This window comes from Erythrolamprus reginae, chromosome 2 (assembly GCF_031021105.1).
Source record: "Erythrolamprus reginae isolate rEryReg1 chromosome 2, rEryReg1.hap1, whole genome shotgun sequence".
In the NCBI taxonomy this organism is placed as follows: Eukaryota; Metazoa; Chordata; class Lepidosauria; order Squamata; family Dipsadidae; genus Erythrolamprus; species Erythrolamprus reginae.
The window spans coordinates 344541198-344554992 of NC_091951.1; the positions used below are offsets into that span (position 1 = coordinate 344541198).

The 13795-nt window shown below is 40.6% G+C and overlaps 1 protein-coding gene across 8 annotated transcripts in view; it reads left to right on the top strand.

Moving 5' to 3' along the window:
• Nucleotides 1-298: 298 nt before the first annotated feature.
• SMAD2 (SMAD family member 2) overlaps nt 299-13795 on the top strand; it is a 53475-nt gene continuing 39978 nt past the window's right edge. The window contains exons 1-2 of one of the 8 annotated variants that reach the window (XM_070743585.1): nt 680-762; nt 2956-3041. The gene's annotated coding sequence lies outside the window, so the exon portion shown is untranslated. Of the gene's footprint in view, nt 1317-2955; nt 3042-10913; nt 11063-13795 lie in introns of those variants that run through there. The other 7 variants (XM_070743590.1, XM_070743586.1, XM_070743593.1 and 4 more) reach the window with 7 other exon arrangements.

A 13795-nucleotide genomic window follows, 5' to 3' on the forward strand; every position in this document is an offset into this window, starting at 1 on the left:
AAAGTCTGTGGGGCCTTTCTCTCTTCACACCTGGGCGTGGTGCTGAGGAGAGCAAGTAATGTTTCTGTTTTAGTTTTGGGACAGAAGAGATTTTTCTGTGGCTTTCGGGGAGGAAAAAGAGAAACAACTTTTATTGTTTTCCTGAAAAATTCGGATTTTGGGACGTGGCGGTGATGGGGATTACTTCTTCTCTTCCTGCTGCGCGGAAGGTTATCGGAACTATAACGCGGAGGAATCCACTAATTCTCCACATGCGGCTCAACCCAATTTTTTTTTTTTTGCGAAGCCCTCTCCGGCTCCGGTCGCGAAAAAAAGGGCGGGGAAAAAGGCGGGACCCAGAGCCTGGGGTGGGGGTTGATTTGATGCGAGCCGCGGCCAATCAGGAAGTTCCTTCTGCCTTTCCTCAGCAGCCAGCGGAGTGAGCGCGCCTCGCGTCAGAGCGACGGCTCCTCTCCCGACACCAATCGCGAAAGGCGGGGCTTAAACCAGGCCCCAAAGGCGGGAGGGGGAGGAGGGGAGGAATGAAAGAGGCGTTCGGCGACAAAGCCCCCCCGCCTCCCTTTTGCCCACTTTCTCCAATCCGAGCCGACTCTCCTTTGGACGGACGGGTGAGCCAGCCAACGGCTTCGCGCGCGGCAGGCGGAGCCAAGAGGAGGGCGGGACGGGGCCGGGTTCGGACAGCCAATGGCGGGTGCGGAGCGGTGAGGGCCAGCCAGCGAGAAAGAAACGAGGGCGGCTGAGGCGCAGGTCGGGGGCGCGGAGGTTGGTTTCGCGGGTAGCCCGAGCGGGAGTGGTGGTGGTGGGGAACGAGAAAGGGAGGAATGAAGGAAGGAGGGGCGGCGGCATAGGCCGCAAAGCCTGGGCTGTGCGTGTGGGGGGTGGGGGTGGCGCCCTCGCTTTGTTGTGGTGGGGGAGGGGCAGGCCTTCCCCTCAGCTGGGGGAGGGGCGGTTATGAAAGCGGGGGGGGAGAAGAGCAACGTGACCCCGCCTCCCTCTTTTGCCTCCCCCCAACTCGCCTCGGTGCGAGTCCGCCTCAGGCTGCAGGATGGGCCGGGTCCCCCACTCCCTCCCCGCCCCCACTCCGCCCTCCTCGGGGCGTCAAGCGCGCGCCCGCCCGGGCAGGATTCCCCCCCCTCCTCCCCTCCTTCGCGCGGCGCACGCTGCAGCCACTGCGGGGTTGCTGCGACAGCCTCCCGGGCTGAGGCGGGGATTCTGCGGGGCCGCGGGAAGAAACAGCAGCAGCGAGCGAGCGGGATCGGCGGCAAAGTGAAGCATCTCGGCCCGGCCGCTCGAGGGGCTCCGCTTCCCCTCCCGAGGCAGGTTTTTCCTCGCGAGCAGCAGCAGCAATTGGGGCTTCCCTGGAGCTGATGCTGCAAAGCCCGCCCCCCCCTCTTCTAAAACCGACCCCCGGAGTCCTAGCCCAACATTTCCCCTTCTTAAAAAGAGGAGCGTCGTCGGGGAGGCCATCGGAAGCCCCCCCCCCCAATTGGAAGAGGCCGGGTTTGTATTGATCCGGGTACGAGGCATGAGGTTTGCAAAAGAGAGAGAGAGAGAGAATTTTAAAAAAGGATGGAAACGTTTATTGCATCCTGTGAGTCCGCGGCATATAAATACAATCGATAGATAGATAGAGAGATAGATAGATAAAGATAGATAGATATTGATTGATAGAGATAGATAGATGATAGAGATAGATAGGTATTGATTGATAGATATAGATAGATGATAGAGACAGATATTGATTGACTGATTGATAGAGATAGATAGATTAGATAGATAGATAGATAGATAGAAAGAACCCTCTCCTTCCTCTCTTTTGCAAAGCCCTCATGAAGCCTTTTTTTTTTCTCCTTTGCAAGGCGGCTGGGTTGCTTTAGAGCCCATGTCTGTGCAGCGAAGTTAGACTGGAGGGTGGTGGTGGTGGTACTGGGGGTTGGGAAGAACTAGAGTTGGTAAATAGGTTCAGGATGGTGGTGTGTCTTTTGCTGTGCTTCGGGTTTGCCCTCTTCTCCATAGGAAAGGAGGTTTAAAAAGCACACACATCACGGTTTCAGTGGAAGATCCCTTATAGAATAGAATTCTTTATTGGCCAAGTGTGATTGGAGGCACAAGAAATTTGTCTTTGGTGTATATGCTCTCAGTGTACATGAAAGAAAATATACCTTTGTCAAGAATCATGAGGTCAAATAAGCAATGAAGAAACACTCAATATTAATAAAATTGTAAGGATACAAGCAACAGGTTACAGTCATGCGGTCATAAGTGGGAGGAAATGGGTGATAGGAATGATTAGAAAAAGCTAGTAGTAATAGTAGTGCAGACTTAGTAAATAGTTTGACAGTGTTGAGGGAATTATTTGTTTAGCAGAGTGAGGGCAGGAAGGAGTGGGGAAAATGGAAATTGCCCAAACTATATATTTTAGGATAGAACACACCTTTTGTTTTTGCAGTTTACCTCTTCACGCTGTCTATGATAAACCAGCGATAAGAATAAATAGAATAGAATTTTATTGGCCAAGTGTGATTGGATGCACAAGGAATTTGTCTTGGTCCATATGCTGTCAGTGTACATTATATTAAAAAAGATAAGTTCGTGAAGAATCATAGGCTACAACACTTAATGATAGTCTGGGTACAAATGACTTGAAGTTCTGTCTCTTTCTTAAATAAGGCTACAAAATATTGTCTGCTCAAAATTATTTCTGGATGAAATATTTGAAAATTGTTTTGGGCAGTTATGGCATACCCAGAAAGGAATCTCTCCATTATTATTACTAGTACTGTATTATTACTGTATTTTATTTGCAAAAAACAATAATACACAGCAAATGAGATTTATATGCTGGATTTTATATAACAACAACAACAATGATAATAATATTTGCACCTTTTTCCTTGATGTTGGCAGCTTACAATGTTTTTTTAAACAATTAATGGGAAAAATATTGTCTTTCAGAAAAGCCAGGGTTGTGACAAAAGGAGTACACAATTGCTTGTATTTAGATGGGATGCTTATTTCTGAAATAAGGTGTCACCTCAGTGGTAAGCATTTGGTGTTTTTCAGTCAATACAAAATCCTGACTCCTTATGAGCTAATACCATGCATGGTTTCTGGGAATTGTTGGTGTTATTGTCAGGATGTTGGCTACAATTAATGTTTCTGAGCTAATATAGTGAATGGGATAAAATTCTCCTAATACAGGAAATGTTGATGCTCTAGTTGTAAGAAGTAATGTGTACTTGGAAATTGCAGTTCTGTTGAGTGAATTCATTTTCAGAGTAATTTATGTCACCCTTTTTCCTTTCTTATACAAGTGCCCAGTTTCCTTATGAAGAAAATGCATTTTGAAAACATGCCCATAACCACCTGCTGTTTATCAAGACTATGAACAAGTTATAATATGCTCACAGGGTGAGCCATAAAACTTCTCTTGGAAAGAATGCTAAATGAGGCATGCTCGCCAAAGGGATGAATGAGGTAGAGGTAGGAGCTGGAAAATTTGCAGTTATTGATATTGGGATATTGCAATATCTAGAAAGTGCCCAGACTTTATTCACTAATTTTATTTACTTGTAAAAATATCCATTGGTTGCATTTTTGAGGCACAGTAGAGAAAAAAAATCCGATAATATACCAGTGAATTCTCTATTCTGTCCCATTTGACCCAAAAATGTACTCAAAATATAAATGGGAATGTGTTGAAGTTCAAAAATTTTGGAAGGAAGTACAGAATGAAATAAATAATATGCTAAACATTAATTGGATAATTACAAAAGAATTAGCAATACTAGTTAAATAAGGGGAATTATGAGACTTTAAAGAAATCAAAACAGCAGCTTTGGAAAGCGCTCAAGCAGTAGTCGTATTAGGGTGGAAAGATAGTAATAAATGGACAATCCAGAATTGGTACTGGTACATGGTGGACCACATCCACTTCGAAATTATGGAAATAAGATTAAATAACTTTGATGAAAATAAATTGGAGAAACTGATAGCACGATGGAATAAGGTGAAAAAGTATATCTTAAGTAGAATTTATGACGACTGTGAAGAATAAATTCCAATCACCTTTTGTATGAAATGTAAACCGGAACTAAGGAAGAAATTGAAACTTATTGTAAATAATATAACCCCCTAAATGGTGGTGGGTTTTTTATTGGTGTTGGGCACGTTTTCTTTTATGTATTTTTTCTTTGTTGTTAATTTAGTAAATAAGCCAATAAAAAAAACTTTTTAATAAAAAAAATATATATAAATTTTCAGGATTTTTCTAGTGCGGTCTTTGAGGGTGTGATTGTTTACAACAAGGAAGGAGATTGGTCCTCTACTTCCATCGACAAAAGCAGTTTCTTTTAGCAGTAAAGCGCCATGTTACATTAAATGCAATTTTATAAACCATTTGAGAGTCAATTTTGTTCCATTTGATAGTGCTTACAAACATGCCTTATGAAGTTAGTTAGTCTTTTTGACAGAAAGCTTGGTTTAATCAGTGAAACAGCTTGCCTCCAGAAGTTGTGGGTGATCCATCACTGGAGGTTTTTAAGAAGAAACTGGTCAGTCAATTGTCTGAAATGGTATAGGGTTTCCTGCCTGAGCAGGAGGTTGGACTAGAAGACCTCCAAGGTCCCTTCCAACTGAAAGATAATTTATTTGCATACATTGCATTGGCATCCTTCAGTCTCGAAAGACCATGGTATGCTCTGGATTAGTAGGTTAGTCTATCAAAGATACTTTAACACTTTCAATATTCAACATCATTTCTAGTGAATATTGACAGCAAAGCGCAGGTAATGTCTTGTGATCATCTATCATAGCTTTGTGGCAGCCTTGTAAAATACCTCTTTGCTTAAGAGCTGTTATAAAGTAACTAATTAAGACACTTAATAATAGTGTTGATTCTAAAACGTTTTTTGGAATGAAAGTTTGACTGAATTTGTATGAAACTCACTGACATGCTTAAAAATGGGTTGTGTACTCTTTTATGCTCTGCATTATTGATAGCAGGTATGTGAAACAGTGTGAGCTAACAAATTAGTACCTTTTTTTTGCTAGTTTTAACTTTTTGCAGCTTTCATTGTCTAGAAATGATGACAGTCAGATTTTGTTTTCCTGTGAAGGTTTGCAGAATCTTTCTTATACCAGTTAAGAATTAAAGATTACTGCCAGTATTGTATTCTAAAAGGTAGAAGGGGTTTTGTTTTTTACAGCATCTTTAAAATAGCAACATTTTGTGCTTGATCTTGCAGAAATCCTAATAAAATAGATTGTTGTTATAATGTGTAAGGGGAATTGAAACTGTACTTGACTTGCCCAAGGCCACCTATTACTAATATGGTAATTGAGTCCGCATTTGAATGTGACATATTTACTTGTGTATATTAAAAACTAAGTCAGTTTGTTAACATTTCTGCACATTGCTACAATTTTAAAAATGCAATGGGTTTTAAGATACCGCTTTTTCATCTATAGATGAAGATTTATTTGGATTTCTGATTGCAGAATGTGCTAAATATTTCTCTGTTATATAATAAGACAATTCATAGTGTGAAGTGGTTTGAGCAGAATCTGAATTGAAATACAGGTAGTCCTTGACTTATGACCGCAATAGACGTAAACACTTATGTTGCTAAATGAGAAATTGATTGTGAGCTTTGCCCCATTTTACAACCTTTCTTGCCACATTTGCTAAGTGAATGGCTGCTGTTATTAAATTAGTAACGTGGTTATTAAATGAAGCTGGTTTCCCCATTGACTTTGCTTGTTGAAAGATTGCAAAAGGGGTTCCCCATAAATGTGAATTGTCAAGCATCTGGATATAAATCATGTAATCATGGGGATGGTGCAATGGTCATAAGTGTGAAAAATGATCATAGGTCACTTTTTTCAGTGCTATTTTAACTTTGAACAGTCACTAAATGAACTGATGTAAGTCGAAGACTACCTGTAACATTATTTTGGTAAATGGTAGATAAGTAATAAACTAGTATTCTCCCAGTTTGAGAAAGTAGAGAATGATGATAACTCTGGTGCATGTACTTCATAGGCATGTTGTCTTACCATGGTCTTCCTGATTTAGGAGATACTATAGCTGACAAGCAGTTGATTTGCCCAGAATGGAAACCTATCCAATGTCAGACATCCTGGGACCCATCCTGGACACAGCGGAGTTGGGAGAGAGAGAGAGAGAGACACTATCTTTGTCAAGATTGTAAGGAGTCTTAGAGAAGAACAAAGGAGAAAGACTGAGGGAAAAAAAAGAAAATTGAGTGAAAGAAGAGGTTATTAGGAAAAGCTTGTGCAGAAATTGGCAATGCTTTGGTTAAAAGGCAGGGAAGCTGAGGAAGGCAAGTTACGAGACAATTTATCGATTGGTTGACTTGAGACTATTAAATGTGTCTAAGACTAGAATGTTCTGATTTGAAGGCAGGGAAGAATAAGGAGTTCTGGGAGTTTTTTTTAAAAGAAAATATGGCAGATGTATTTCTACAGTTTGTTTTACAATTTTGTTTCTTGCCTCAGTGGCAGGAAAACCTACTAGGAGTTTTAGCAGATGTTGTAAAAAAAAGTAGAGGCTATTTGCATCTCAGGTTCTCTTTGAGTAAGGGTAGGCAAAAGACACACAGTTCCATTTGTGGAGATTCTTTTCAAAGCATCCCCTTCCTCCTTGACACTAATGTCCATGTTCAACAAAAATAAAATTGAATAAACTCTAGCAATAAAATAACCCACTTTCTCTATTGCTTTTCAGCAGCCAAAAATATGCATTTCTAATTTAGAAAGATGATCAAGAGCCATTGGTATTAGTAAGCATTGATAACTCATCTCTACTAGTAAGCATTTAGATTGAAATTGACTGTAATTACTGTCAGCTGGCAGTGAATTCCACATCTTAGGTGTTGTATAAATGTTTCCTTTTCTCCCTTCATTTATCTAACTGAGAAACAAGATAACTCTTCATATTATCTAAGCAATATGCAAATTTATGCATCAGTATGTTGTTCCTTGCTCTCCTTTTGCTCCAAGCTGAATAAGTCTAGTTACTACTCCAGCTGCCTGATTATTTGGTCCCCCCCCTTTTTTTGCATCTTGTTCAGTTTCTATCATAACCCTTAAGGTGCAGAGGCCAGAGCTGTATATAATACTCCAAGTGTGTTCTTGCCATGGATTTGTATAAAGACATTACTGTATTGGCAGTTGGGTCTTCAAGTGTGGAATTTGACTTTTTGCAGCTTTTGCACACTGGGTTGATACTTTCATTAAGCTATACATCATGTGTCTTAAGTTGTTTTCCCTCAACATACATAATTTTACATATGCATATAGAAATAGTACATTTGTCCTTTAAAGTTTATTTACCTGGTCTGAAATTCTTTTGACGTTCTTCGCATCCCTATGGAATTGTCAGTAAGCACATTTCTTCCCTACTCAATCCTAACTCCAGAGTTGTCACATATAAGCTTGAACTCATCGGCTCCAACACTGATCTCTGGAGAAATCACTTTGCTCTTCTAGCTAGAAGTAGGATTTCTTATTTGTTCCTGCTCTCTGAGTTCTATTTTTAATTAATTGCAATCCATGAAATTACTGGTCCTCATAACAGCAGTGGCAATAATAAAGGTGCTGTTATTTTATTTTATTTTTATCCTGCCTTTATTATTTTTACAAATAACTCAAGGTGATGAACATATCCAACACACATTCTTCCTTCTATTTCCCCTTTTTTTCTTCTTTTGCTTTTTGTAGAGGCTTTCGTTCAGCTATTATTTGAATGTACTATAGTGCTGGAAAAATGGACATCTATGACTCATGCCCCAAATTATGACTACTGTAGTGTCCTGGTAGTCATGCGCTCAAAATTCCAGTGATTGGCAGCCCACCTGCTCTTCAAACGACAGGCACTTCAACCTTCCCCCATCTCTTTGCCATCTATGTTCTTTTAGACTTCCTGCCTTGCCTTTTGGGGTGACAAGCAGTCCCAGAACTGCACAGGTTTGGGGCTGCTTACCATGCTCCCGGAAAGCACAGCGACTGCATTTTTCAGAGTATAAGACGTACCAATCACACACACCCAAAATTGGGTGGGTCTTATACACCGAATGCAGCCATTTTTGGCCTCCCAAAATTCCCCCTGCGCACCCTGTTTTTTGCAAAAATGGGGTGCACAGAGGAGTTGGAAGACCTGCAGAGTGTTCCTGGCGGCTGGGGAGGGCAAAAATGCAACACGTGGGGGATTTGGGAGGTGAAAAATGGGCATGTTTTTCATGGCCTCTGCTCCTGGGGACCAGGCAAGGCAATTTCTTTCCCTGTTTTCCCCCCCCTGTTTATCTCTTTGAAATCTTGGTGCGTCTTATACTCTGGTGCATCTTATAGTTCTAAAAATAAGGTACCGCAAAAAGTGACAGCCTACCAAGCACCAGCAAGCATCCATGGCTGCTTTGAAAAGAATTCTAATTAAGAATTATTGTTACAGATAATCCTCAACTTACAACCAAAATTGAGACCAAAATATAGGTTGCTAAGCGAGATACAGTATTTTTTAAATGTGCCCCATTTTACAGCTCTTTTTGCCACATTTCTTAAGTGAATCATTGCAGTTCTTAAATTAATGACACTGTTGTTAAAGTGAATCTGGTTTCCCCATTGATTTTGCTTGTCGGAAGGTCGAAAGAGGGATCACATGACTCCGGGACACTGCAGCCGTGATAAAAGTGAGTTAAGTTATCAAACGTCCAAATGTAAACCACGTGACCATGTGATGCTGCAATGGTCCACCAGTACAAAAAATGGCCATAAGTCATTTTCTTCAGTGTCATTGTAACTTTGAATGGTTACTAAATGTAATGTTGTAAGTCGAGGACTATCTATTCTATTTAAGATCCCAGATGGTCAAGTTCTCCAATCGCACAATTTCTCTAAATTTCTAAATTGGTTATTTCCTTGATTACTTTCCATCTACTGTTTCTTGTCCTTCCTTGTGATGCTTTGGAAAATATTACTTTAGAGCCAAGGTGGTTCAATGGTTAAAGTGCAGTCCTGTAGGCTGCTTCATTCAGCTGATTGATAGCTGCAGTTTGGCTGTTCAAATGTCACCAGCTCAAGATTGACTCAACCTTCCATCCTCCCAAGGTGGATAAAATGACCCAGATTGTTGAGGGCAGTAGGCTGACTATATAAACCACTTCGAGAGGGCTGTAAAAGCATTATGAAGCAGTATATAAGTCTAATTGCTATCGCTATTACCTCTTATTTGTGGCAGCCCCTCAAATATTGAAAGTCTGTGATCATGTCTCCCTTGGTCCTTCTATTCACTAGACCAAGCCATGCCCAGTTCCTGCTATCGTTTTTCATATGTTTTAGCTTCCAGTCTCCTAATTTGTTAATCTTTTCTCCTCTTTCTAGAGGCTGAACATTTTTTTTTTGGTATTTTGACCAAAACTGGGATGCTCCATGGTGTGAAGAATCCTTGTGGATGTGTTTGCTGGCTAGATGTGTGGTGCCATGTGGAACTGGGAGAGAAGGCATCTAGGCAAATGAGCACTTGTGGGCACTTACTGGGGTGGTACTAGGGCACCTGAGGTAGGATGCAGGACGGCCAAACGGCAGAGTAAAGTGGAAGATAGGTGGCGTTGGAAGCAGTTCCCAGTTCCTTAACCTAGTGGCTTGGGACTTGGAGGGACCCACTCAGGAAAAAAGGGTTGGATTGGGGTGGCTACTCAAAGAAAGATCAAAATTGGGGGAAAGATCAAAAGCAACATGAGAAAATATTATTTTACTGAAAGAGTAGTAGATCCTTGGAACAAACTTCCAGCAGACATGGTTGGTAAATCCACAGTAACTGAATTTAAACATGCCTGGGATAAACATATATCCATCCTAAGATAAAATACAGGAAATAGTATAAGGGCAGACTAGATGGACCACGAGGTCTTTTTCTGCCATTAATCTTCTATGTTTCTAAGAAAGGTTCTATCCACAATTCTCTGTTAATGACTGAAGTCGGTACAGTCACGTGATGTAACAATAACAACAACAACAACTACAACAGAGTTAGTTAATTTCGCTCCTCATGCCCGCATCTGAACAATGAAGTAAGGAACAGTTTACACAAATAATAATAACAGAGTTGGAAGGGACCTTTGAGGTCTTCTAGTCCAACCCCCTACTTAGGCAGGAAACTCTACACTACTTCAGACAGATGGTTATCCAACATCTTCTTAAAAACCTCCAGTGTTGGGGCATTGTCTCTTTTTACAACTGTACTGACTTTATGACAGCAATCCTGTCCCACTTGTAAATTAAGGACTCCCTGTACCTGGAAATAAATTGGATTAATTTTGATTTAGGACAGGTTAAAGTGATACTGCCTCAACCAATGGGAGCTCCTGGTTGAAATTTTAGAGCTCCGGCACTAAACAAGTTGTAATTGTGTGGGAGGTTTCAAGGAATATCAAGACTATAGTGAAGATTGCTAAACTGAAAAAAAATACACAAAAACCCTGCAATGTAGCAGTGTGATGAATTAAAATTACTTAAGAGTTAGACTTGATTCAAAGGAGCTCTTAACCTTAATCTTTAAAGAAAATATTACTTCATTCAGTATCTAATTACTGAAGTTGTTTGTCACAGTTGACGAGAGTACTAATTTAAAGTAATTTTTAAAAAGGATTAGGGTGTATTTTCTTTCTTTTTTTGTTAGATTTGTATCTCTCCTTTTGTTCAGGATCTCATGGTGGCATATGCAATGCCTTTCCTCCCATTCTCCCCTTCAATAACACCTGTAAGAAAGTTGGGCCGAGAAAGAGGGGTTGACTTGACTTGATCAGGGAGCCTCCTTGGCTGGGAATGGATTGTGGATATGTTTTCAGTGCCAGTCAGCATCTTAACCGCTGTCCCATACTGCTTCATTCTCACAGACATCAATTATTAAAGTTGTTACGACAGAAAAATAGCCTTTCCAAGATACCTAAGATGCTTATTATGGTCACTCATGACTGAATCACCCCCAGACTGGACTAAGGCAGTGTCCCCCCGGAGAGTAATTGGGAGCTTCAACTGGAACAGGGTTGGTAATTTTATGTACTCCTGGAACAGCACATGTTACACCTTTCCTCTGCGAGTTGCAATGGCTGTCTGTTTGCCTCTAGGTCCAATTCAGGGTGTTGATTTTAATCTTTAAATCCCTTCATTGCATGGGGCCAGACTGCGGGACCCTTTTCACCTGTTCTATCAGCCCACCCCATGATCGCTAGCAGATACGTTGTTGCATGGATGGATCGCACAAGATATGCCTTCTTTGGTCTGGAGTTCGCCTTACGGAACATCCCTCACCCTAAAATTAGTTTCATCCCTTTTAATATTTAATATTCCCAAAAGCTCTCAAGATCAAGTTATGTAATCAGATCTAGGGCTCTCAAGATACCAGAGACTTGCTGAGATGGTCATTTTTATCCCTCTCTTTGCCTTAGGTTATGTCTTTGTTTTTAACTGTATTTATTGTTACACTTTTAAAATACTTGAGCTCTTCCCAGTGTTGTTTCTGGTGGAATGTGGAGCTGTGTAAGATAGATAGATGATAGATAGATGGATAGATGGATAGATAGATAGATAGATAGATAGATAGATAGAATCCGTTTATTAGCATGCACAGTTATATGAATTGCTTTAGAATTGCATAACTTTTGTAGAGTAATATTGACACACCTGGTTTTAAAAATGCTGTATGCATTGTTAGAAATACAGTATATTTATAATTCTAAAACCTTGCTTTCCATTTTTGTATGAAGAATACAATATTAGAATAAAGGTCATTCTCGGGATTTCTTTCTAGCAGACACTCTGCTAAATTCCTGAGGATGGGCTCCAGCACAAGTCTGCAAACCTGGCAGACTAAGCCTCTGGTCCCAGTGACCGACCCAGATTGGATCCTGCAGTATTATCCTGGGATATATTTCCTCTTATGAACTTAATTGGTTCCGGGACGAGTAAGGTGAAAAGTTCGTAAGATGAAACAATGTTTCCCATAGGAATCAGCGGAAAAGCGAATAATGTGTGCAAGCCCAAAACTCACCCCTTTTGCCCATTACTGCCGGCATTTGGATCCTTGTTCGGGGGCGGGTGGCGGTGGGGGTGTGTGGACATGACATTCCCAGCGCTGCTGCTGCTTCTCAAAGGGAAACCACCACCGCCACTATCTTCTTGTCCTTGCCAGAGGGATGGAATCCACGTGTATACACATGTTTTTACATATGCCAGGATTTTACTAAAGATCAGTAAAGATTTTCAGAGCAGTTGATGAAATACATAAATTGTACATGCTCGCTCTATCTATCTCTCTATTCATCTATTCATATTGAGGACACTGGCCTTCCTTTTGTTTTGTTTTATTTTATTTATTTTATTTATTCATTTATTTATTTATTAGATTTGTATGCCGCCCAGTACAAATCCAATACTTAAAAACAATTTAAAACCCTTAACATAAAAACAATCATACAGACCATACATAAAGCGGAAACGGCCCAGGGGAATCAATTTCCCCATGCCTGATGACAGAGGTGGGTTTTGAGGAGTTTGTGAAAGGCAAGGAGGGTGGGGGCAGTCCTAATCTCCAGGGGGAGTTGATTCCAGAGGATCGGGGCCGCCACAGAGAAGGCTCCTCCCCTGGGTCCCGCCAGACGACATTGTTTCATTGACGGGACCCGGAGAAGGCCAACTCTGTGGGACCTAACCGGTCACTGAATAATTAAATAATGCTTTAAGGTTAGCTCTCAAATATTTCCATAGTATTTGCTTCATTATCCTATTCTCCAGTGAATTTCAATCGATGGCACATTGCACAACATGAAGAGTTGTTGCCAAAAAGCTCATGGTGCAATTCTAAGAAATAGAAGGAAGTGGGAAATTACCAGCCCATTCCAACATACTTACTTTTAACTTCTGAAGAGGAAACTTCTAAAATATGCGGGGTGGGGACTGGTGTAAAAGAGACTAAAAAATCACGATAGTCTTGGCTCTTCATGGTTACCCGGAAATTATTTCAAACCAAAATAATTGTGATTGCAGCATAATATATTTTACAGCATAAAAATGGGCTAGCCGAACCATAGATTTGACTAAATGCAGTACACAATTATCTCAATTGGGACCAAAATTCCTGTTGCTAAGCTATATGAACTATGCATGATTTTACATAAGGAATACAAATACATTCTTGCTCATTTATTGTATTACTGTAGGGTTTTAAAAAAAATTATCACATTTATAAGTCTGTCTATCACATGGATGTGACTCTGGGAGTGGGGCCATGTAATAAAAACAGTCCATTAAAAAAAAAAAACCCACCTAAAAACATAAAATATAACTAAAACCCTGGGAAAGTGCCTTCAAGATCTTTTCCATCATGTAGCCTTTCAGGAGTGCTCCACTTCTATGGGATCCCCAAAACCTGCTGACAAAACCTGGGTTTTTCAGAGGTTTCAAGAAAATCAGGAGGCATGCATCCAATAGAAATCAAATAAATAAATAAATAAAATAAAAATAAATCTAGCTTTAGCAGCAAGGGGTGGTAATGTCCCATAGGATGGGTTTCAAAGCAGAGAAGGTTCCATCTTTTGGGTCCTATCAGATGGAACTCCTTGACAGGCAGGATCTATAATAAATCTCTCCTTCTGCACCAGGTGAAATGGGTAGATGTAACCAGGGAAGAAGGAGTCCCTCCAATAATTAATATTATATTTACTTGGGTAGATGACATCCTATCTGCAATTATGTAGAATAGATTCTCTCTGAATTATTT